Source organism: Hylaeus volcanicus, chromosome 7 (genome assembly GCF_026283585.1).
Source record: "Hylaeus volcanicus isolate JK05 chromosome 7, UHH_iyHylVolc1.0_haploid, whole genome shotgun sequence".
Taxonomy (NCBI): Eukaryota; Metazoa; Arthropoda; class Insecta; order Hymenoptera; family Colletidae; genus Hylaeus; species Hylaeus volcanicus.
This window is the reverse complement of record NC_071982.1, coordinates 2,006,672-2,030,384: the sequence shown is the minus strand read 5'-3', so window position 1 is coordinate 2,030,384 and position 23,713 is coordinate 2,006,672. Positions and strand designations below refer to the sequence as shown.

Here is a 23,713-nt window from a genome sequence, read left to right as displayed (position 1 = left end):
CCCAAATGAGGTTTGTGGCAGCTAACGGGGTTAATGAAAACCCCTGCCACTCATATATGGGCAACATGGCGGTCCATGTGTTAACCCAGACATAACCTAGACCTTTTGTTTCTTTTTTTTACCGTGGTGGTGGAAAAAACCTTCAAAATGGGTTATGCGAGATTTTTACTCATTGAAAACCTCACCACTACAGCACCCCGGAGCGGAACTACACCAGACATAACCTAACTCGGACCTAACTCTTTATGGAGCAGAACTCCCTGGCCATTTTTGGTGATTTTTTTGTTATAATCCATTTACTTACACCATAAACTTAAAAATATAAAATTCCGGTCCCTTCTGTTTATATAGATACTTATTTTTATAGCAGACCGGTAGAGAACTTCTTATTGTTCATGAGATAATATGGATGTTTGTATGTTTGTATGTTCTGCATATACTCCTTGAACAAAGACTGTTTTTGAAAAGCTGTTTTTCATTGAACTTTTTTTTAATACAAGGAGCCTGTGTAACAAATATTCTTTTGAATTTTAATATTCTTCTCCAAGTTTTCTCCAATTCTTCTCCAAGAATATCCTTGAAGTCTTTGCTTTTGTACATGATCAATAGTACACTTTTAACTCATTCTAAGGTTAGGTTAGTTAAAAACCATCCCACCTTTTGCTTAGCTTTACTATTTTATTTAATTTTTTTCATTCATGCGGCGATACTATGTACTAACGCTGAAAGACCAAGAATAGTTAAACATACTTATACTCATTAACCCAATATTTTATAAACAGAACCAAACGCAGGAAAACCGACACTAGATAATCCTCAATAGATAATCGTTCAAGATTGATGCAAAGATTTCATTTCTTTATTAATTAATGTAAAAAGGAAATCAATGGTTTGTTATACAATAACACAATGATTAGAAATACAATCTGAGAAGACGGTTGACCGTTTGCCCCGACCTTAATTCGACACCTGTTTCTTTTTTTTTCTCTTTTCTTTTCTCTTGCACTTTCCCATAATACATTCTGAAATTTTCCAAACTGCCGTCTGTTCGTAGCAACTTCCATACAATGACAGCGCTCTCTTACATTAATATATATTTGCATTCGGAATAATAACGATTTGGCCAATAACGCCTATGTCGATTCTGTCATATTACGGTTATTCAGGCATGCTAAATTTCGCGATAAAGATCCACTTTATCCGCAGTCGGCGACTTCGCAGTGGATTTGCAGCGAATAGAGTTATCAGTGGGCAACGGTTCGGCACAATGGGTAAACCAATGAATCTCTCATTACCGCGACAGGAAGCAGGTCCGACGATTTGTCGCGTAATGCGCGATATCAGGGATCTCGAGGTCGCGATCGGCATGACCGCCGCGTCAAACACGCGGTAACACGTGTCTTGCTTCCAATGAGAATTTAATTGCTCGAGCTTTCATTCGCCTACCGGTGAAGTCGAGACTCTTCTCTCGGGGCCTCTCATTTGCATCGAGAGAGCATGACCATATCGGGCCCCGCTTCTCTATTGCTCTTTGGCCCCCTTCTGCGTCTCTCCTCTTCTCGGGCACTGTTTCTTCTTCGGCGAGCAGACGTTCGCGGAAGTCTGCTCTGTATCTCGAACGCGCGGTACGGGGAAAAATACGCGTGATTTCGAAGCAACACTTTCGATAGTGATTGATCACCGTGAAATCGGGAGAATGATTTTAGAGAGGATGCTTTTTCTATCTTGACTGATCGTTGGAAAGGAGAACCAGCTATTTTTGTATTAATATTCATATTGGGATCTGTAGATTTATTAATGATTTATGTAAGGCTGGTAATCTCTTTTTAACTATCCATGAGGTTACTCTGCATGCACAATATTTACATTTTATTTAAATAATATTGATCTTGTTATAATTTAACCAAGGTGCTAGCTTCTTTTTATCTATCCATAAAGTAACCCTATGTGTGCAGTATTCTAATTTTATTTATATTATACCGATTTTTATATTGGAATCTGTAGATTCATTAATAATTTATGCAATGCTGTTATCTTCTTTTCAACTATTTATGAAGGTGCTCTACATATACAGCGTGTACTCTTTTATTTAAATAATTAATGAATTCATTACAAATTTTATAATAAACGACGTTTCGTATTTTGTCTTCAATTTTGACTTCAGAGTCTGTCAAAATAGAAATTATGTAATTATCCACCCAAATTGAGAACGCGAATAAACCTCAAATGTTATTATAAGTCAAATCATGAAAATAGAAAATTCTTATAACGTTTATCGTTTTGTAGTTTCACAAACAATATGTTACAATTAATTTCCAGAACAGTAAAAAAAATTGTTTTTTTTTTTAACTCATTTATTATGTTAGAAAATTGCAGAAAGTATAATAATTACGACTCTTTCGATTACACGATTGATACGTGGCATATTTATCGTTAATATTTATTTAATTATGAAAATCAAGACGTGGATTTATTACTACACGTGGCAGACTGAAAAGCAGTTAAACATGTCATACCTAATTGTTTATAGTGAAATATTGCCGAACGATAAATGATGCTAATTTTCTAATTTACATTTTCACAAAAAAGTTCAACATTGACATAAGTTCACTCGCGTTTTTTATGACACTAAGTTTTATGTCGTATTGATCCTACCATTTGAATTATTCTGCCAGTTATATGACAATTGCTTCGTGTACATATTTATAACCTTACATGTATCAAATGCGAACCTGGAACAATTTTTTATACATTCCCAAGGGGCATGCACATAAACATATCTACGTTACTATTGATGATACTTGAGGAGTCAGAATAGTCAATAGTCCATTGACTATTTATTAGTAATGATTATCGTCGTAGTATCATTTATCAACCTGTTCATATACAATGACTGTGTATTCTTACGTCAAAGTTTGAACTTTGGTATAAATAAAATTTTTGCTTAATAGTATTCTATTTTTAATTACAATAATTTTCAATTTTTTTTTTTCTAAAGTGGTAAGTTTTCTTACCAAAAGAAAATTGGGAATTAGTTTCTCATAGAATTATACATCACTATAATTTTTTATGGTTTCATAACATAGAATATAAATACAATATTTATATAATAAATCGTAGAAGGTTCACAAAAAGATTATAAATCCTCTAATCTGTGCCATGAGTTAAAAAAATGTAAGAATTGTTTTATTGCTTATACATATATTTTCGTGATGAAACAAACGCGACATAACGTGGACAATTATATATTTACGCATGAATTTTAGAGAAAAGGTTAATGCGATGTTGAACATGTAAGGAAAGAAAAAGCATGGGAAAGGAATCTCTAGGTTACATTCTATAATTACGGAGTATAACCATGGAACGAACGGTGATATCGAAACAAAATTACCCGTGGATTATGCAAGGATTTATCGATTACTCGTACACCGTCTCGGTTTCCCATTCAGCCTATACGGAATTCTTGTCTTGCTCGGACGAAGTACTCGCTGTTCCTTCGCGGAAAGAGATCTACAGCGTTTCCATTTACTCGCGTGTTTGTTTGCGAGGTTCGCTGCGGGGATAATTCTCATTGTCACAATGATGTTTATGCATGAGAACAGACCAAGAGGTGCTCGACACCTTGACACATACAAATGGCGATCGATAGTATATCGATGAAGAGGTTCTTGCCGCTAATTGGTCAACGACTCGGTTCCCTCGACACGGAGCAATTAAAAACCAGCTAACGGGGGTTTCCCTCGCGGTTAATCGAGGACTTAGACGTGGAACCAATTGGGTTAGCCCACTCCGCATTCCGAGAATACGGGGAGTCCCTGTGTTCGATTGTGTCTGGCCACTTTTAAAATGATTTTATTTGAAATATTTAATGTTATTTTATTTTATGACTATTTTTATGGATTTGATCACTTTTGAGATATTGTTATTTGAGATATTATGTCAAATTACATGTTATTTTGTTTCATATTTATTTGTACTGATTGTGAAATTTTTCTTTGAAATAATATGAGGTGAAGTTATAATAGAGGTGGATATTTTTGAAATATTATTTCATACAACACCATATTTTATTTCACATTTATTTTACATAATTATAAAGTTTCTCTTCAAAACTATATCACATGGAGTAATAAGTACATGACAGACCTGATCTCTTTTAATACAACATTATTTGAAACATTCAGTGAAACATGTTATTTTATTATGTATCTCTTTTGAGTAATTCTGAAATTGTTTTACAAAATTGTATTTGTACTTACAAACGTAAACACTTTAATTAAAATAATAACTTGACATACCTATTATTTCACACGAATTGATATTATTCGTATACGCAGATACCGGTTCGAAATAAATTATATCAAATAGTTATTAATTTAAATGTGCCCAGCTATTTGCGAGCGCGGATCGACGCGCAAACGACGCTCTCGCAATCAGAACTAATCATTAATGATATGTTTATCGGCATATCGTGAACGTCGGGACCTTTTACGGTAGAAAAATACATAGATAAATTATCCGATTATTATTAAAATTCAAGTCTACGCGATAAAAGTAGCCTGCGGTTTATAGGCTCGAGAGGTTTATAGTGGCGTTAGAGGTGAGCAATAAAGACACATTATGGCGTTTATGAGGTTTATCGCGATATTAAGAGCGTCTAATAAAGATACATCTCGGTGTCAGAAATTCATCGCTGTGATGGAGCGGAATACTTTGGCGCCAAGCAATTTCTCTTCTTCTATAGAGTGATTACGTTCAACTGATATATCTGAAATAATAATTATTATTATCGTTATAGTAATACGTCTTTATTGTACCGAGATTGTGCCAACATCTGCAATCAGTTAGAACTGATGATTCTATATGTACTTGTTACTTTGTGTTTACTTTCTTATAGACAGAAATCTTGTTTAGATAAAACAGCCGAGTATGCAGAATAAATCATTATATTTATAAATATATGAAGTTTTATTTTTAATTGGTTTCTATACGAATACTTATTAAACTGACTCTATATATGTATATGATTTTTGTCATGTTACAAACGTGAAAAGTGACGTGAACATTAAAGAATTAAATTATAACCCACACAAAAACACCATAACCTTCTTCACTTCACGGAAAAACATCGAATCATGGATATGTTTTTGAGAATACACGTACAACACTGCATACGAAGTAAAGAAAATTATCTACTTTTGCACGTGATGAAAATGGATTATTAATAAAACATTGATTAAATTCCGATTCTCGTTTACGTTGACGCGGACGACTCATGCAGTCAGTAGAAGACATTATAACCAACACTTAATGCGTACACGCTGCGCAAATATTGAGAGATTAGGAGAAATATGTACACTTGTATTCTCATATATTCTCATTCACGTATGCTACAGACATAGACTGATGACATCAGCGTCATATAAAAGCGTGACGCGGATTTTAGGATGACCCCAAGCCCAAAAACATTACATCCACGTCAAACAGTGAAATAGACCAAACACTTAAAACACTCCTAATTCAAATATACTATACGACACAGCTACCCTTAGCATACCAAGAAGCTTTTTGTCACGCCGTAAGTGCGTTACATCATTTAACGGGTGTGAGATTAGCGAATAAAGAGCAAGGAATTGCTGAGGAATCGCGATGCCGGTGTGTTGTACGACAGTGTAGCAGGGTCGCATAATTAACAACGTGCTTGGCTCCGGCGAAGATTACGCGAGGGGAGTCTTGATTGCATTCTTTCGCGATATCAAGCCACATGAATCCTGTAATACTCGCTTTACGTAGTAGTAATGGCAATTGGAATATGCATTATCGTAAAGGCTTGCGTTCTCGCGCGGTTTTATGGGATTCCCCTTGATGGGCATGCATCTAGGGGCTCACACGCGGGGTTAAAGTTTACCGCCTCGTACAATCCATTAACAGCCGTGAGAGCTTTTATTGACTCGTCTCGTAATCGCAAAAGTTTACCAGGGGCCTTCTAAGCTCTACCTTTCTCTCTCTTCTTGTCTGTTTCTCTCGTATCGAAACGCCACGAGGAATCGGAGGTTTTCAGACATTCGATGGCGCCCTCGGGGGCTGTAGCCTGCGCATGCGCACCTACACAGTATGGGTTTACCGATACCGCGGTAGATAGTCAAATAATAGATATTACGATTTAATTCTTTTTCTTCGACATCAAAATCAGAATCACTACCAAAAATTCTTTAGAAAGACTGTGTATGCAGGAGAAAGTCTTGGAAAGTCTTTCCTCAGCTTCTTAGAATCATCAGAAGGATATTTCTTCAAGTCTACTCCTTTCGCACTGGTTAGTCTAGAAAATAGATAAGGACAGTTCTTGTCACCACAAATGGTTAACAGTAAGCAAAGCTACTGTTAGAGTATAGGTTTTTAATTAACACGTTGGTCGCCACTTCACCCAGAAACGGATGGCTGGACTTTCCATTAAGCAACCAAAAAAATTAATTTCAAAGGTGAGGCAACAATAAAAAAAGAAAAATCTGGACAGGATTCGTGAACTTGTCGACGTTAAAAAATTAATCTCAAGACGAAATGTTAACTTTATAGAAATTTTCACGAGTTTTAGCTTGTCAGCCTAAATAAAAGCGCCACCTATAGATAAATACAAAGGAATATTAATTCAGAAGATGAATCGACAATTAAAAGACAAGTATAAATGTAATGAAACGATACTTTCTTCAATTCGAATTAGCAGCGCTTTACTAGCCCAGCGCGCCCTTTAATGGATATACATACGTAGAAATACAGGCAAATGATATAAGAGCACACGTGCGAATATTGAAGTAATAACAAATAGTGATGAATAAAATAATAGATTTAAGGAGAATAGACTTTGATTGTCGTTTCTCGTTCTTTTAGGTAATAAATTGTTTTGTATATCTGTAAATATTGTATATAACAAATGTAAAATATAATTCTAGTTCTTCTAGGGCAACGCATTTGTCCTAAATATTATCATTTATATATATAAGCAATCAGTTAGAACAGTTACTATCAGTTACTATATTATATATTTATAAGACGTATTTATATATATTTGTCTTACATATAAGCAAATGATAATGTTTACGACTATATATATATGATGTGTGTAATATATGTAATATATGTAATATGTAATATATATATTCTGTTAGCATTCATGTCGTGGTGTATCAGTGTCCAAACGGTGAACCCCGAGCAAAGCTACCACAAAGCCATCCCCTCCCTTCCAGCTCAGTATCACCGAGTCACGAAAACGTCTTTGAATTTCGCGCCGATCGTCCAGTCGAACCGCCTAACGACCACCGCGATACGATAAGTCGCTAATTTACGTTTGTCGACGATAGGGTGAAGGCCTGTCGTGGGTGGCCCATCGCACGGCGTCGTTCCATACGCTGGTGCCCATATGTCCTCCATCTCCCCGGTCCTCCGGGCCAGCGAATACCGCGACATGCTCGCGATTAATTAGCAGGCGAACGATATCGCCGAACGAAAGTGTAATCGGCGGGATCGGTCACGCTTTTCGGGATGGCCATGACTATGCGATCCTCCCGACGACCGATCCCTGTGATTGCAGTACGCTGCGCGGCGCATGCTGACTGGCAACCTTGCGCTCATCCCTGGACCAGAGATTTCGCGATAGGTCGCATTATGTATGGATAGAATTATGTCGTGGGAAGGAATGCGGATTGGAGCGTGCTTTATTTGGCGGTTATTATTCGGAGGATGTACACCGTCGCTCCAAACGGTGGGATAATAATGGTTCTGGATGCATTGGGTCGTTTTGGTGAACAAGGATGTTTCCAGGGATGTTTTCGAAACAAAAGTTCGAATATAGATTTATTTAAACTCTAGCTCTTTAGTTTATTTAAGAAGAAAGGGAATAGAAAGATTAATGTAGATGATCACACGGTAATTAAAAATGAAGAAGAAAATTGTTTTTATTTTCCAACGTTCAGGATGAAGATTTGGGTTAGGTGTATTTATGTGCTTAGGTATTCGTTTTTATTAATGCTTGTTGGGAAGGATTTAGTTTCGCGTCTATATTTGAAACACTGATAAAGGAATTATTACTGTTTAAAGAAATTGTTTAATACTCAACCTATTGACATTTCATTCGTATCTATTTCTACTGTGATAGAACGAATGACTGGTTTTAATTCTTATAATTCTTCCAACCTATAGAATATGCTATCTGCCTTGCCATGGGCTTCGGGGACTATGACTCAGACGTGGAGAACCTCTGAAGATTAATTTGAGATAGTTTGATGTTGGCCCAACATTTGCAAGAAAATTAGAAACTAAGACTCAATGGGACAAAAGCTTCGAGGGTTATCTTCCTACCTACAGAATATGCTATCTGACTATGGGCTTCATGGACTATAACCCAGACGTGGAGGACCTCCAAAGATTAATTTGAGATAGTTTGATGGGTCTGCAAAGTTTGCCCAACATTTGCAACAAAAATTTAAGCCTAAGACCCAATGGCACAAAAGTTTCGAGGGTTATAATTCCTCCTACCCATCTATATATTCTTCCTCCCTAAATCATCACGCAAATCCACGATCCCGTGATGTCTCCTCGTACCCATTTTTTCTTTCAAAACTATTATTAGAGGCCTCAGAGTGTCACCAGCCCAGGTATCTGCAAAATTCAAGCCGAGCACTGTTCCCCGCATACGTTCGTTAGCGCATATCATTTCGAGTGATGTATTATTCACGGAGTGTCATCAGGAAACGGTTACGTGACCCTCGATGACTTCTGACGGACACGGCCACCCCTTCTACGCTGCATTTTACTCGGCTATCGGTCGTTCGGTCTGCGTGCATCTGGCGCTTGATGGTAATTGATGCAGGTTTAACAGTAATTACTGGCGTAATATATTACTACTCTAGGAGTGAGCATTCCACTTCTTGCGCGAATGAAACGCGCCATGGTCAGCACGGTGCTTGACTAATAGGTGTCTTTCGCAGCCTCGCGGAACGGCCGTCGTTGCGTCGGCTCCGACGCCTGATTCGTGCGCGAGTCTTTGATTCCTGATTCCGCGACTCGGTGACTGAGTGCCCGGAGGGGATTTCATCCGCGCGCGTCTCGTTATGAATTGTCGTGATTGAAATGCAGGAAGTATGAACTAAATGTGTTAAGTTGGAGTCAACATTCCGCGCGGAACGAGTAGGAATATGCGAAGAGTTGAAATCTTAATCGTATTGAGACGTAACTTGGGGTTAGTAGGTTTGAGCAACTATAGTGTCTGGCGAATCGATTTGATAAGGACACTTGGTGTACTTTATGATGTAATTATATGTACAATAAATGAGCCGTTCGTTGAATGGATCGATTGACTCCATAAAAGAGAAGGTTGAGAAATGTGATGAAATATAGTATATTGATTTTTAAAATTCCCTTTATATTAGGCCTACGGGAAAGTTATGTTCGCCCCTCGAAGCTTTTGTGCCATTGGGCCATAGTCTCAAATTTCGTTGCAACTGTTGAGCCAACTTCACAGACCCATCAAACTATCTCAAATTAATCTTTGGAGGTCCTCCACGTCTAGGTTATAGTCCATGAAGCCCATAGTCAGATAGCAGCCTTCCCCTTCTCCCTGTGTAAAGAGTAGGGATACGCGTCCTTCGAAACAATGACACCCGATGTGTCAATCAATGGCATTCGGTACACTGACTGCATTCATTAGCGCCGGCCTCTGTTATTGGAATAATTGCCAACGAACTCTTCGACGCTCGGTGGCCCAACTCGGATCGCCAATGAACGTCGAAGAATGCGGTTTCATTGGTAGCAAGATTAATTATGAGAATTATTGATTCTGCCGCGTTGGAAGGCTCCTCGTGTGCTCGCTGGATTCTCTTTTGACTGGATAAGTGACTCTGGCAATTAATGGTGCTGGAATCGCTTCGTAATTTTATGATTAAGGGGAGATTAATGGGGAAGAGAGGCACGAGATCGATTTGCGGTATAAACAATGTTAACCCCTTTGCGGTGGTATTAAATTTAGACATGGGTGTCGTACGAGTCGGAATTAATTTCCGGAGAACGAACGGTGATAAATAATATGCAAGATTATGAAGGATAAACAAGATTCATTAATTCTTTTGTGAAATTTAGGTATATGTTTACACGATAATATGTTTTAATGTAATTTTTTATGGTGGTATTTTTTGATAACTTTCTTCTTGCCATTTTGGAGTATTGTTTCTTAGATATCTTAAGAAGCAAGAAAAATCTTGAGATTTTGACGAGATTGGCAGTACAGTTCAAAATGTGCAAACATTTTCGATATATATTACTAAAGAACTGAATATCGACACTTGTAATACACACCTTTGTGTTATTAGGAACGATACATATAGATACGTTAATTATTAACAACATTTATTCAAGCAATGACCGAGAATAGAGATTGAATAGAGACCTGAGATTTTGCTGTAATATTACACAGCATGGACAGCGGTAGATGCTTTTTCTAAAAATATTCAAAATCATTACTAACCAATGTATTATGCTTGAAAATTCTATATTTACATGTATGCTCTATGTTGCTGGAATAATCTTTGTTCTACTGTATTTTGCTGTATTATACTGTGTAGCAGTATGAAAAATGATGTATCTTGCTGCACTATGCTATTATATCTTGTACTATGGTCTGTGATGTTTGAATACTTCGTGTTTGGCCAATTTCAAGGAATTATTTAGAGCAGTTATTTCTTCACCCATGTAAAATAAATTCATTGAATGAAAATGATCAAATTTGATAAAAAATGAGTGAGTTGTAAATCTAAAAGTCAAATTTTTCTCCTAAATATACAGTATCAAGATACACGTGTAACATAACACGATTATTATTAAATTCATAGCTTTCTAGGCGCTTCAGAACCCTTTGCTGAGCAGTATACGCGTCATGAAACATGTATTCCAATTTTGCTAGCAGGTCCCATAATAACATTGTAACGTACGATCCCCATTACTGCGATTAATACCTGGAATCTGACGTACACGCGTTACTATTATGTACTCTATCAATATAACAACTGCTGGATCTTTAACACGCGAAACTAATATCCACACACGCGTTAGAAATTATCCACCTACAAAGAAAAGTTTATGACTACACTACGGTTTGTGGACACCCCTGGATGTACGCTAATGTGAAAAACATACGCAGATTGTATAGAAAATATATTTCATAAATGAAGGTATTAATATTTATATTTCATTTTGCATAGGATGTGCAAACTTATTCTTTTTTATATGAATCTTCCGCATACAGTACCTTCTGTACTGTGAAAATTCTTTTCGATTAATTTTACTCTGACTGCCATCAAATTAGAAATGATTAAAGTGACTGAAGTTACCAGATCATCTTATACTTCAAAACTTAGGAATTTAATAAATCATTAGATCATCCTGCAATTTCATGCTATTTATTATGCAAAAGTTACCTTTCACTGTTATGACAAAAATATATTTTCTTTAATAAGTTTCTTTAAATAAATTCCCTTATCTTCTCTTTCTACGATCTTTCTGCCTTTCTGGCAGTCATTGTAAACACAATATGTGACATGAACTTATGGAACAACCTCACAGTATATGCAAATTCGGCGCCTCATGTCTCGTTCTTACTTTAATCGAGATCTGCTCGATAATCCTTAGCTCACCGATTCATAAATGCTGCTTTATAGCAGTTCGCCATTTAATGACACGTTTCACTTTTCAATTTTATAGTTTCTAGCGCTATTACTATAATTATCCGCTATCAATAACCGCGCAATGTTTTATGCAGTGTTGTCTATTTACCTGAGGAGAACCTGCATCGAGACCAAAACATTGGAAGCATCGTTAAAGTAATTTATCTCATACTCTATTTATTTCTGCGCTTAGTGCCAACCAATTTGCATAGACATGTTGATTACTATTCTCGAGAAGTGTTCAAAGAGCAAAATGATGAAAGGTATCCTTTTTCGGTCATTTCGTCAGGTTCTCCTTCTCTGATGTATACCATATATCCAAAAGTGTTAGGGTTATTCTTTTAAATTATGTCCTGAAGTCATATCAGAACATCAGAACACTGAACATATAGAATGTGTCAAATCTAATATTTATCGTCGAGGATTCGTAGCCAGAGAGTGTGTGAAAGTTATTGGCCTCTAGATTTGCGTTGGTCGTCTACAATTATTTTATAAAATCTTTTAAAGCTTTACTTTTAATAGTGAAGGTTGAATATGCTAGTCATCGTTTCGCAAAGGGTTCATATGAATCTCGCATCGCTGGGTAGAAACAAACATGAATATCGAGTGTTCCAGCGAATAGAATCAATGGAAACTGTGATAAACTGTAATATTTAGTGCCATTGTAAAGTTTGAATATTACTTTTTTCACGGTTTACTTTTAATAGTGTTTCTTCTATGCTCAGCCCCCTGTCTGGTTACAGTCATCATTTAAACAACTCATTTTTCAGTTACAAGTTCGTAAGTAGAAAAAGTTATACTGTCTCTGTATAAAATGAATATTTCTATGTAAATACCCTTTTCATCTAAGAGTCGCTGCTTTAGCTATTAGGTTGTCATAGCTTAAGTCGCAGTAACTATTCTGTTTCCTTCTTCTGGTCCACGTTATAACCTCCAAAACATTATGTTTTCAAATCATTTCAAGAATTTGACAAGATCTAGTATAGTTTCCTTATCTTCATCAAGCTACTGTTTTCTTTCTCTGGCCACATTCTAAATCACGTCGAGAAGGAATCGTTCTCTCAGCTACACCAGGCTCTGGTATGTCTTCGACTTGATGTCAGTGCGTTTTGTAGGTGACTGTACGCCACCAGCCGAGCAGTTAGCATTAGCCATGATGACGAAGAAGGCCAGGGACTCGGTGAGATGATAGCGAGCGCGTTTGCTGGCTGCTCGCATCGGTCACACCGCAGGTGACTCGTCGTGGTCCGGCTCTGACCCTTGCTCGACCCACGTACCTGACTTCCACCCCCCCCCCTTCCCGCCATCCCGGGTCCTACGGTTCCTCTCCTCTTGTTCTCCAGAGCTGCAGAATGAGAGTGGATTGTCGGTGCTAATCGTTTCTCGCGCACGGAGCCACCTTGCTCTTTGTCGACCATCAGCGGGTTATCTTTGCTCACTTTAATCGCCATCGTGTTCAAAGAATGCTAACGATTAGCGTGGAAATAAAATGAACGGGCCGCTGGTAGTTTGCTGTTTAGAATAATCGTTGACACAAAGTATGTAATGATTAATATTATTTCAGAGATGCAATAGTTGGTGGAAATATTTAGGGATGTGGTACTGCAATCGTTAGTTGGGTTATTGTAGCGAATTGTGGATCTTGAAATGCTTTCTTCAGTTGGAAGCAAGTTAGAACTAATTTCAGGTATCGAGATTAAATTAGACTGAAGTCAAAATTGTTGGGTTGAAATATATTGTATTAGTTTTGCGCGATGTTGATTTATTTGGATAATTGAGGCAACAAACAAAATAGCCTTGGCGCAAGGACCCACAAAAAGTTTGCAATATTTACATGGTTGCGTAAATTTAAAATCAAAGCTCGCATTCAAGATACACTCGCGACAGGTAGATATTTTACGTTTCTAATATCGAGCACTGACGAAAATAATAAAATTCTGAAGCTGGATATCGCAAATTTGTATCGTTGATCAATGTTATAAATATGTAGTGTATAATGTATAAAGATTTGTAGAATTTTGTCATAACCAATGTTAAAATTTCAGATGAAAGTACGAAACATCCTGTATAAGTTAAAAATTCAAAATTATTACCAACCAAACATTGAACCACCAAACCTTAAAAATAGCAAACATTACCAAACGTTACCAAACATTAAAAATGTATTACCAACAAAGTAGTAGATCAAAATACAATGTGCTTCTCGTGTTTCTTTGTTGTAACTCCTAATGAAAATCATACAAGTGGTCTAAACAATGAAGAATACATTAGAATACTTCTCCAATTAAATCCAAATGAATCAATATTGAAAATTGCTTTAATTATTGTAATGCGAGCAATATGGTCTGTTCTATTAATAGACTAAACAGAACTTTTAACGTTTTAAAAATAGGCAATGCGTGAGTCAAGTAGGTACACTTCATGACATTCAGATCTATGTTCCCACTGTACTTGCTTGGATTTTCACTTTCTCCACACGTGCTCCAGGAAGCATTTCCTTTACAATAATAGAACAACGCATATGCAAAAAGTCTTCAAAATACTTCTTGTTGAGAGTGAGTAATGATATCGCGTCTACTCCTACCAAAAAGACATTACCGTCCATTTTCATCGCGCCGAGGATTCAGCTAATTCAAGGTTCGTGTTTTTCTATGAACGTGCAATTACAACATGCATCACTGAAACTGAACACACTTTAGAGTAACAATTCTCTTGACTAATCTATGCAGCGTTACTCACACAACGTGAGAAATCAAGATACGTAAATCGATGCTGTGATGTATTCTCCAACCTTGAGTCTCCCTCACCTACACGTATCTTTTTATCATTCGAGGCAAAAGAATACCGAATCGCGGTACATGTCTTGCACAAGCGAAGGCAATAAAGAGATCGAAATAATCTCGGTCTTACATTCAGTTTTCCATCAGTTTCACCAATTGTTGCAGGACCTTGGCTTAAATTGAGTTTAAATTAGACTGAAGTCAAAATTGTTGACTTCTCAAATTGTTGAGAACAATTCTGACAATTCAACAATATTGACTCTAAATCAACGATTTCCATTTTTATTTATATTTGGATTATTTATATTTATACTTGAGGAGTGATCCTCAGATCTCCCTTTATTCATTTACATTTTCTCAACATCTGACCACTGAACATCGAAACTCCCATAATAGTGAGTGAAACTAAAGGAATACATTATTTTCATCCCCCTAAGACACAGTCTTCCTTTAAAAATACAGAGTTCTCAACACTACTAGAACATATCTACAAATTAAGAACAAAAGATGTCATTAGACTGCGAATTTTATGGATTTATGATATAAACTAATATCATAAACACATGCTATAACCAAAAGTATGTGCACTCATGCAAAATGAAATAACAATATTATTATATTAATTGCAGAATATACTCAACATACATTACGAATATTTTATATACGTATTATTAACTCCATTATTAAAATAATTTGCAGAAAATATTCAACATACACCTCGTACATGTTCTGTACGCTTCCAACATTACTATAAATCATAAATGCATAAAGTCCGCAGTTCAGACATCACCAACGGCGTCCACCAAAGTTACGCAACCTCCCGAATCCCACATTCTAAAATTTCGGCAAAACTTCCAATCCTCTGCAACCGCCCACGCATATTCTCCGTTGCGAATGTCGTGCCTTTGCTCCGTTTCTCCGGCGCCTATCGATGACACGGCTGGAGTAGCTGTTCGCGTATTAATCGCACCTCGCTCACGAAACGACGAGGCCACGTCGCTCTTTGTTTGTCATCCGCTCGTAACTCGCTGCGAGTTTAACATACGCGACCAAGAAAGGTCGACCGAGACGAGATGTGAGGCGGGGGAGGAGCGTTGGAGCGAGAAAGAAACGGTGCCAGGACGTGTAAGACTCCGACTGCAACTGCGTGTGGAAAGTTTTCATTGCACGGTGGGCAAATCGCGGGACCGACGTGTGGGTGGTTTATTAACCTGTTTAGATGCATATCTAATCGGTTTTTATCTCGGAGCAATGTTAAACGCTTCTGCACGTCGATGGAGCGGTTTTCCGACTGTCACGTTCGTTTCCTCGCGAACGGAAATGGCATGCGTACGTACGATTCCTCGGCAACGATTGGTTCGCTGTTTCTTTCGTGCCCTTTGGAGTATCGTTTTGCTTTGGCCGTGATACAACAATTGCGCAACGCATTTTCCCGCAACGACCGCGCGGATAGGAAAATGTGAAACACGGCGAAGGCGCGGGAGTTTTTACGATCATAACTCGAGTCCGTGATGAACGTTTTCTGTTGAATCGCCGATGCTTGCGGTTGACGTAGGTTGCGAGTGATGGGAAACGTTTCAACCGGTGGATGTATCTTCTTTGGTGATTTTTTTATAAGATTATGGTTGGGTAATTTAAGAAAATTTTTTGGGAATTATTATTCTTTCGAGTCATCTAGATATTTGGTCTAGGGATTAATTCTGTGTCTTTTTAAGGTAAACTTACTATTTACACTTATGTTATGTAGAGGAAGAATTTGTTTGTATGTAGCGAGTAATGTTTTCAGTTACAGAAAGTTACGCTATCCCTGAGTAATATTGGATATATTTTATTTTTATAGAAATAAATTTTGAATTACAAATCCCAATATTTGTAAAATATGTGCAACAGGATACTTAGGGAAAACAAAATACAAACATCTACCGATTCACCAAGGAACACGCGGTTTAACTGTCAATCGAATACGGTCGACATAAATAAAAATAGTTTCAATAGAAGTCTTTTCATAAAAATAAATTAACAAAATAAATAAATTATTATTTCCATTACAACTTTATTACGTTTCTGCTTGAATCTTTTTGACCAGCTTCATCCCGAGAACAAAGCATACTTTATTAAGCAACATATAGAGCACGTAAACTTAATATTTATTTATAAAGAAAAACATCATCTAGTTGGAAACTTAGAAAGCTGGTAATTCGTCTTAACAAAACGACGAGTAAATATTCGTGAAAGTTGTAACATTAGTTGATTATTTATGAAAAGAATGATATGCACAATTTAGATAAGAAAAATACAAATGAAAAACAAGTAATTAGTTGCTAGTTTTACGTCAAATATTTCCTTAGCCACTTAGAATTTGCATAACATTATCTTTACCTTAATGGCACTTGATAACATTTCCTCCGATTCAACTTAGCTTCCATTAAAGGTTCTCTCATTGGTTCACTATTTTCTCTTCTTTCTACCCGTATCTCAGTATCCACTTATTTCTTACAAATTTTGTTCTTATCTCCTTATTTTTATTTTTCTAATATTTCATATGCGCACATAAATTTGCCTGCGTGACTACTTGCACTTCTGTTTCTTGTATTTCTACTTCACCTTGTACCACTATTTTTATATCAATTTGTTCCTCGTCTTCGCATTTTCATTATTTGTGCTTCTATTTTACTTGTTAATTCTCTTTGCAACCGTCAAGTTACTTTTCTTATCGGTCCAAGGAATTATTCGATCTTCGCAGAGCTGCTTCAATAAAAAACAAGTTTCAAACTTCTAGTAGCCATTTGCATATTGGCAGATTGAGTATTATAGTGGTTTAAATAAAAATTAAAAAGGCGTGCTCTATAATGTCACGCAACTTTTCTGTCAATTTGAAAAATACATGATTCATCTCAATTTTGTATATTTTCCCTTACTCATAGTAAAATCATGAAAATATATGAAATTAAGGTATGTCATGATTTCGAGTAGTTTGAGATATGAATTATTTTGCGAGTAGACAGAATATTTTTGTACCTGAAGCTATTTGTGGTACAAAAAACAAACCTTACCGATCATAGTAAATGAAAATATATAGAATTGAGATATATCATGATTTCGACTAGTTCGATCTTGAAACCTGAATTATTTCTCGAGTATAAGGAATATTTTTGTGCCAAAACTATTTGTGGACCAATAAATTGAATTTACTAATCATAACTAATGAAAATATATAACATTTTGGTATATCTTGATTTATTTACTATGATCAGTACATGATGAATAATTCACCATCAAATTTACCGTCAAATAACTTGATATCGACTTGCTATTATAACTCTCGATGCTTCGATACCACTTGAATTACTACATCCATTTCCTTTTGACCTTCTGGCATCTCTACTTCCTCGCAACCTCCACTTTCGTACCTCCACTCTTTCAACTTTCATTTCCTGTATTCGCAACTCCGTTTCCTCCTTTCCCGCATCTGCCTCCACTCCTACCTACTTCCGTTTTCAAAGGGCCGAATAGCGTACACAGAAATTATCATTTAAGGCGCGTTACCTCGGCCCTCGTGAACTTCCTTCGGCTTGCACATATCTCGCCGAGCCATGTCGTCGATCTTCATCCGGCGGGAGTGACACACGAGTCACGCCCAGCATTCACGACACCTACGTCCTTCCCTCGCGCACGACCCTGAAGGAACTAGGAGTCGGTCTACGAAGCGATAGACACCTACGTCTCTGACGCCGGAACAAAGTTCACGACCAGATACTATGCATGTCTACGCGAGAGAGTTACACTTAGACTTAGAAAACTTGATGCAGATAGTCTTTGCACAAGAATAATGTATCTTGCTGCAGTATATCTTGTGGTATGGTCTGTGATGCTTGAATATTCTGTATTTTGCAGTATTGTGTACTATGGTGCTAAAAAATTCTGTATTTAGCAGTAATATGCTGTACTTAGATAGAATATTATGGATTATACTATATTTTGCTGTATTATACTGTGTACCAGTATGAAAAATAATTTTATATCTTGCTGGACTATGCTGTTATACCTTGTGCTATGGTCTGTGACGCTTGAATATTCTGTATTTTCCAGTATTTCTCCGTTTTGCTGGAAAATTCTATACTTACATGTATTATGCTCTATGTTGCTGGAATAAGTTGTGTTCTACTGTATTTTGCTGTATTATACTGTGTACCAGTATGAAAAACGATGTTGTATCTTGCTGGACTATGCTATTATACCTTGTACCATGGTCTGTGATACTTGAATATTTCGTAGGTATTTAGCAGGTTTCATGGAATTATTTAGAGGAGTTATTTCTTCTCTTGCACTAGCAATGCTTAATTGAATATCGTTGTCACTATTCTAAAGTCACATAAATATTCTAATTTGTTCAGTCTATTTTAACACATCAATTGAACCATAAATACTTAAAGGCAGAAAATATTCTTCATGCATTAAATCCAGTTTAAAGTGGTTAGAAAATTTCTTCTTTTATAAAAAAAAAAAACAGTTGATAAATGCCCCTTTCATTAATCAAAGTGACAAATATTCTAATTTTCTAATTCACTTACATTCCTTCTGCCACAAATAATTTCAGCCACAGGAATATTCTTTTCACCTAAAAATACTTGAAGTTCTCGGTGTCTTCTCCTCAATTTTTTCAACCAACGTAGATACACGAACATTCTCAATCATCCCCTTTACTACTTTTTAAATTTCGACTTAGAGGTCAAGGGTTGTAAGAGACCATAGACACCTACAGTCACCGATGGGAGGGGAACAAAGTTCACGAGCAAACCGAAGACCGTGTCCGCGGAAGAGACGTCGACGAGTACGAAGAAGTCGAAGAGGTGGCCGAGGTGGAATGACCCCGCGGATCGCATTGTAGGCGCGTATGGGGCCCCCTCGCGGAGGGTAACATATGCGTGATGGCCTGCGAAAGCTACGTCACGCAGGAACGCACCTTACCTCTTCTTTCCCGCTTCGTTTCTCTTCTTCTTCTTCTTCTTCTTCTTGCGCTTTTCGTCCCCCCGTGCCCCTTTTCGCGCAGCCTGCTCCGTACGACGGGGCTACGGAGGTCACCGCACGCTGTCTGCCACCGGCGGAACAAACGGTGAACAGTGCGTGCCTCTCTTCCTGGAGCCTTTTGTACCCGCTCCGTGCCCGCGACGATCGGGAGCAGGTGGAAGAAGCGTTTTTCGGGCATTCCTACGCTCCTTCGCGAAGGGAGAAATATTAGGTTGCCCCGACAATTTCTTTCGCGACTTATAGTCCGGGACGATTATATAGCGACGATTTTACTTACGTCATTTTTCAATGAAAATAATCTTTTTTTTATGAATGTATAATTGCTAACGATCACGAAAATCGTAGTCTGGTAGTTAGAATAGAGTCGTTAGAATAGCAACGATATTATATTATTTACTTCAATACAGGATTTAACGATGCACATCGCATGATATTTTGTTAGCAAATCGCAACGATTTTAGAAAAATGGCATTATGCTGCTTTCAGAGAGATCAAGGAGGGTAATATCTTACCTACTACTAAAACGAAAGAAACTCTTAGAACAACCTAATACTTTTGTCGAAGGACAAAATATCTTATCTAACATCGCTGTCTTGAATACTTTATTTAAAGGATTTAAGAAATTTGAAAGGCTGATCAAATGGAAAGAAGAAAATATGTCTAGCATAAATTGTTACTTCTTGATCAAGTCGCAAAATGCTGGTAAACGTTTTAATCATAATCACCTTTGGCATTAACGTTCTCGCATTGTTGCAACTTGTTCCTTATAAATAATTTTTTACCTAAAAACATGCATTATTAATTTTTATAGTAAAAACACGAATATGGAGAATACGAAGTGGTATAAACAGTGGTATAAATATAGGATAAGTTTACTTATCACTTACTCTTCATATTTTATTAATTCATCTTTTGTATGACCGTTGTACTTAATTCTGTAGTAGACAAACTGTTTGTACCATTAATTTCAGTTTCATGGAATTTTTATGGTTTTGGAATCTTCAAAAAATAGTGTCGAACGCCAACTGAAAATATCAAAACAAATATCTTGAGATCCTATTGTGTGAGACTTTCATCTCTTTTAATTTATCTGTTTCTACCAAAAATTCATTAGTTGCTACATCAGTATTTCTTCTTATCATTTATTTTCATTTGTCGTGTAATTATCTTCTACCAAAACAAATATTTTGAGTTCCTGTGTGTGAAACTTTGTTGTGTGAAACTAACGTCAAACACCAACTAAAAATATCAAAACAAATATCTTGAGATCCTATTGCGTGAAACTTTCATCTCTTTTAATTTATCTGTTTCTGTAAAAAATTCATTAGTTGCTACACCAGTATTTCTTGATGAAAGAAATGACATATTAGTGGTCGATGCTCTCTTAACCGGAACAATAAATAATAAATTGCATCGTTACCCGTTCTTTCGCCACCCATTTTCTCGTCTCGCGTCGGCTAATAAACGCTTGCCAGTCACGTGATAGCCCATTGTGTACCACGGGAGGCCTTCCACCTGAAACAGCTGATTCGACCATTCTCCGCACGACCAAGGTTACGCCTCGACGGGAAGAATACGTGGTCTTATTATGCGGTCTACCGTCAGCTCTCGATCGGATCGCGCATTCGCGGCCGCGGAATACTCGATAAGAATGCCGAGTTAGGCGCTCGGCGATCTCCAGCTCTCGGATGATTTCTCTGAACCAGTATTCCTGATCACTACCGCGTCGTTTTGCTCTGTCAAATCTTAACAACGCTGCTGAACGAGAGATTCGGAAGCGATTACAACCTGCGATGAAAGGCGCAGGGTATAATGGAAATCAAATATTCGGTTTGTCTTGTATTAGAATTTCTAATTTAGAAGGCTCTTGTAATTTACTTGTCTAAATAGATCTGAAATTAGTTACATTCCAGAATGTGGAATGATAAATATTGCCAAAACCGATTGAACTTTTTGGCTAACCTAATAGTAATTAAGCAAGAATAATTGGTGTATTTAGTAGATAATATGTTGTACGGCATAAAGAATAATAAATATGATAATTGTATAAACATGAAAATAAAATAGACTTGATATTTATAATAATTGCCTGTTAGACTGTACAATGTGTTAAAAATAGATGTTTATTCTCATTGTTGTCTATCACTTCAAATATTGAACTAAAGACCAGTGAATAACGAATTCACGAATAATTATTTTTACTATATCTATATTACTATCTACCTATCAAAATATTACTCTCGCAGAATTTATGACCCCAGCCAAACGATGTTCGTCTCGTTCTTCCGAATTACTCCAAAGCTCAATCTTGCAATTCTGTACAAGTGTGCAATAGCATAAAATGTACGCGATACTCCTCCGCAATTTATTTCGCAATACGAACGGCGAACATTTACCATAATTGTCGGTATTTTCTTTATTTATTCGCCGATACGTTCCATGGAAAATCACCGAGGAAAGTGATACACGCTCGAACGAAACCGAACGCGCGGGACATACACGAAAGCAAATTACTGTTACCGCGAAGTAGGTGAAGGCACTCGGGGCACGCGAGGTATCATCCCGAAGGAGAGAACGTCGCGACGCTACTATGCAGAACGGGACCCCGTGGTGTGAAATATGGACATGATGAGGTCGTCGTTATGCGTCGACCGTGCAGCTGAAATTTCAGACGCACCGAAGTGCTCAAATATCATCTCGTTTGCGAATTTTAAACGGCGTCCACCGGGCGCGGACGACGCCTATGAATCTCTACCAAAGTTCGTTCGAAAATCGCCCATAGTTTGACGATGAGACATTTTTCGCGGACGTATGAATTCTTGACACCCGATAACGTTTTATCGCATTCGCCGTGAACAGTGCCGGATTTACGTTTGAAGAGGCCCGGGACTAATAAAGTATTAGGGGGACCAGAAAGTAATGTCGTATTTTTTACATTAAATTCAAACAAATAAATTTATAACAAATTTCTATTTTTAATCAATTATGTAATCGAGTAGGGGTGAATGATCCAAGGTAACAATGCCAATTCCAATGAAAGGGACACATTATAGCAACATTTCGGAGATTCAGGCCGCAGTAACCGCCGTACTAAACAGGCTTCCAAAACAGAAGCTGCAAAGGTCCTTCGAAATGTTAATTACGCGGTCTACACGCTGTATCGACGCAGAGGGAGATTATTTTTAGTAAATAAACGTGTGTGTAAAAACTTTACTTGTACTTTTTTCTTTTCATAGCAAAAGTTCGGTTTCTTTTTAGACAGATCGTGTACACAATACATGAAATATATGTACACATTATTTATACAGTGAAAACGTTAAATTTACTATTAGAATTGTTCATTTTTCTTCTTCCGTTTAGAATTCTTCTACGTTTTATGTTTGCAAGATCTATGATCATAATCTTTATTCTATAAATAAAGAAGCCAGAGAGGATAATCTTTCATTTAACGTTGTAGATCAAGAACAATTGGACTTTGGCCCGGAAATGCCGCTTTCCAGATCACTGTGCAAGTTGTACAGTGCAACGTTCGCGCAGGTTTAGGATAAATCGCGCATCCTTTCCAACGCTTCGCAACGTGGTGGCGCGTGCGTCAGGTTTGCCTACGCGCACCTCGGTCAATAATAATCACGCCGCCCGTAAACGATAATCGCGCATTAATTGTAAAGGAAAGGCACGCGTTTCGTATATTTATACGTGGACGTACATCCATTGCCCCGCCACGCACCCACATAGAAATCCTATAGAGAATGACACGCGCACACGCACGCCAGGGCACCGCTCGCGCACCGGCTACTGCATTATGCATTAGTCATGATTACAAAGTAAGTGGCGTGCTCGTGGCGCGTCTATAGTAATAACGGCGTATTTGCGGTGCTTATGATTTTCCACTTGAAACGGGCATAACCCGCTTTAATGGCGCGGCCTGCCCTCCCGGTCGCGCATAACTTATAGCAGATTTACAACGCGGAGGATCCTACGTCCAGCCGGCGCGGTTCGCTGACGGCGTTGATCGCGTTAACGCCGTGACACTAATCTCTTCTTCTTCCTACGTTCGCATTTCTTTTGCCCTCCCCCCTGACCCCTTCTTTTACGCGTTGGCCTTTAAAGGTCGTTTCGCTCGGTAATTATTGTCGCCTGCGACGGCGATCTACCCTGCACGATTAATACCAAAATGGCGGACTTTATGTTTGATTT

General features: G+C 37.5%; 1 protein-coding gene and 1 long non-coding RNA gene across 15 annotated transcripts in view; one reads left to right on the top strand and one right to left on the bottom strand.

Moving 5' to 3' along the window:
- Window positions 1-23,713, top strand: part of LOC128879548 (uncharacterized) — a 533,296-nt gene that overhangs the window by 376,521 nt on the left and 133,062 nt on the right. The gene's annotated exons all lie outside the window — the stretch shown is intronic.
- On the bottom strand, window positions 20,127-22,218 carry LOC128879561 (uncharacterized). Of its 3 annotated transcripts, none has more exons than XR_008457657.1 (5): window positions 21,740-22,218; window positions 20,937-21,304; window positions 20,617-20,826; window positions 20,404-20,541; window positions 20,127-20,298 (listed from the first exon to the last, which is right to left on the bottom strand). It is a non-coding gene; the product is annotated as an uncharacterized LOC128879561 (long non-coding RNA). The 3 variants fall into 3 exon arrangements; XR_008457656.1 differs by having other exon boundaries at window positions 20,617-20,755; XR_008457658.1 differs by lacking the exon at window positions 20,617-20,826.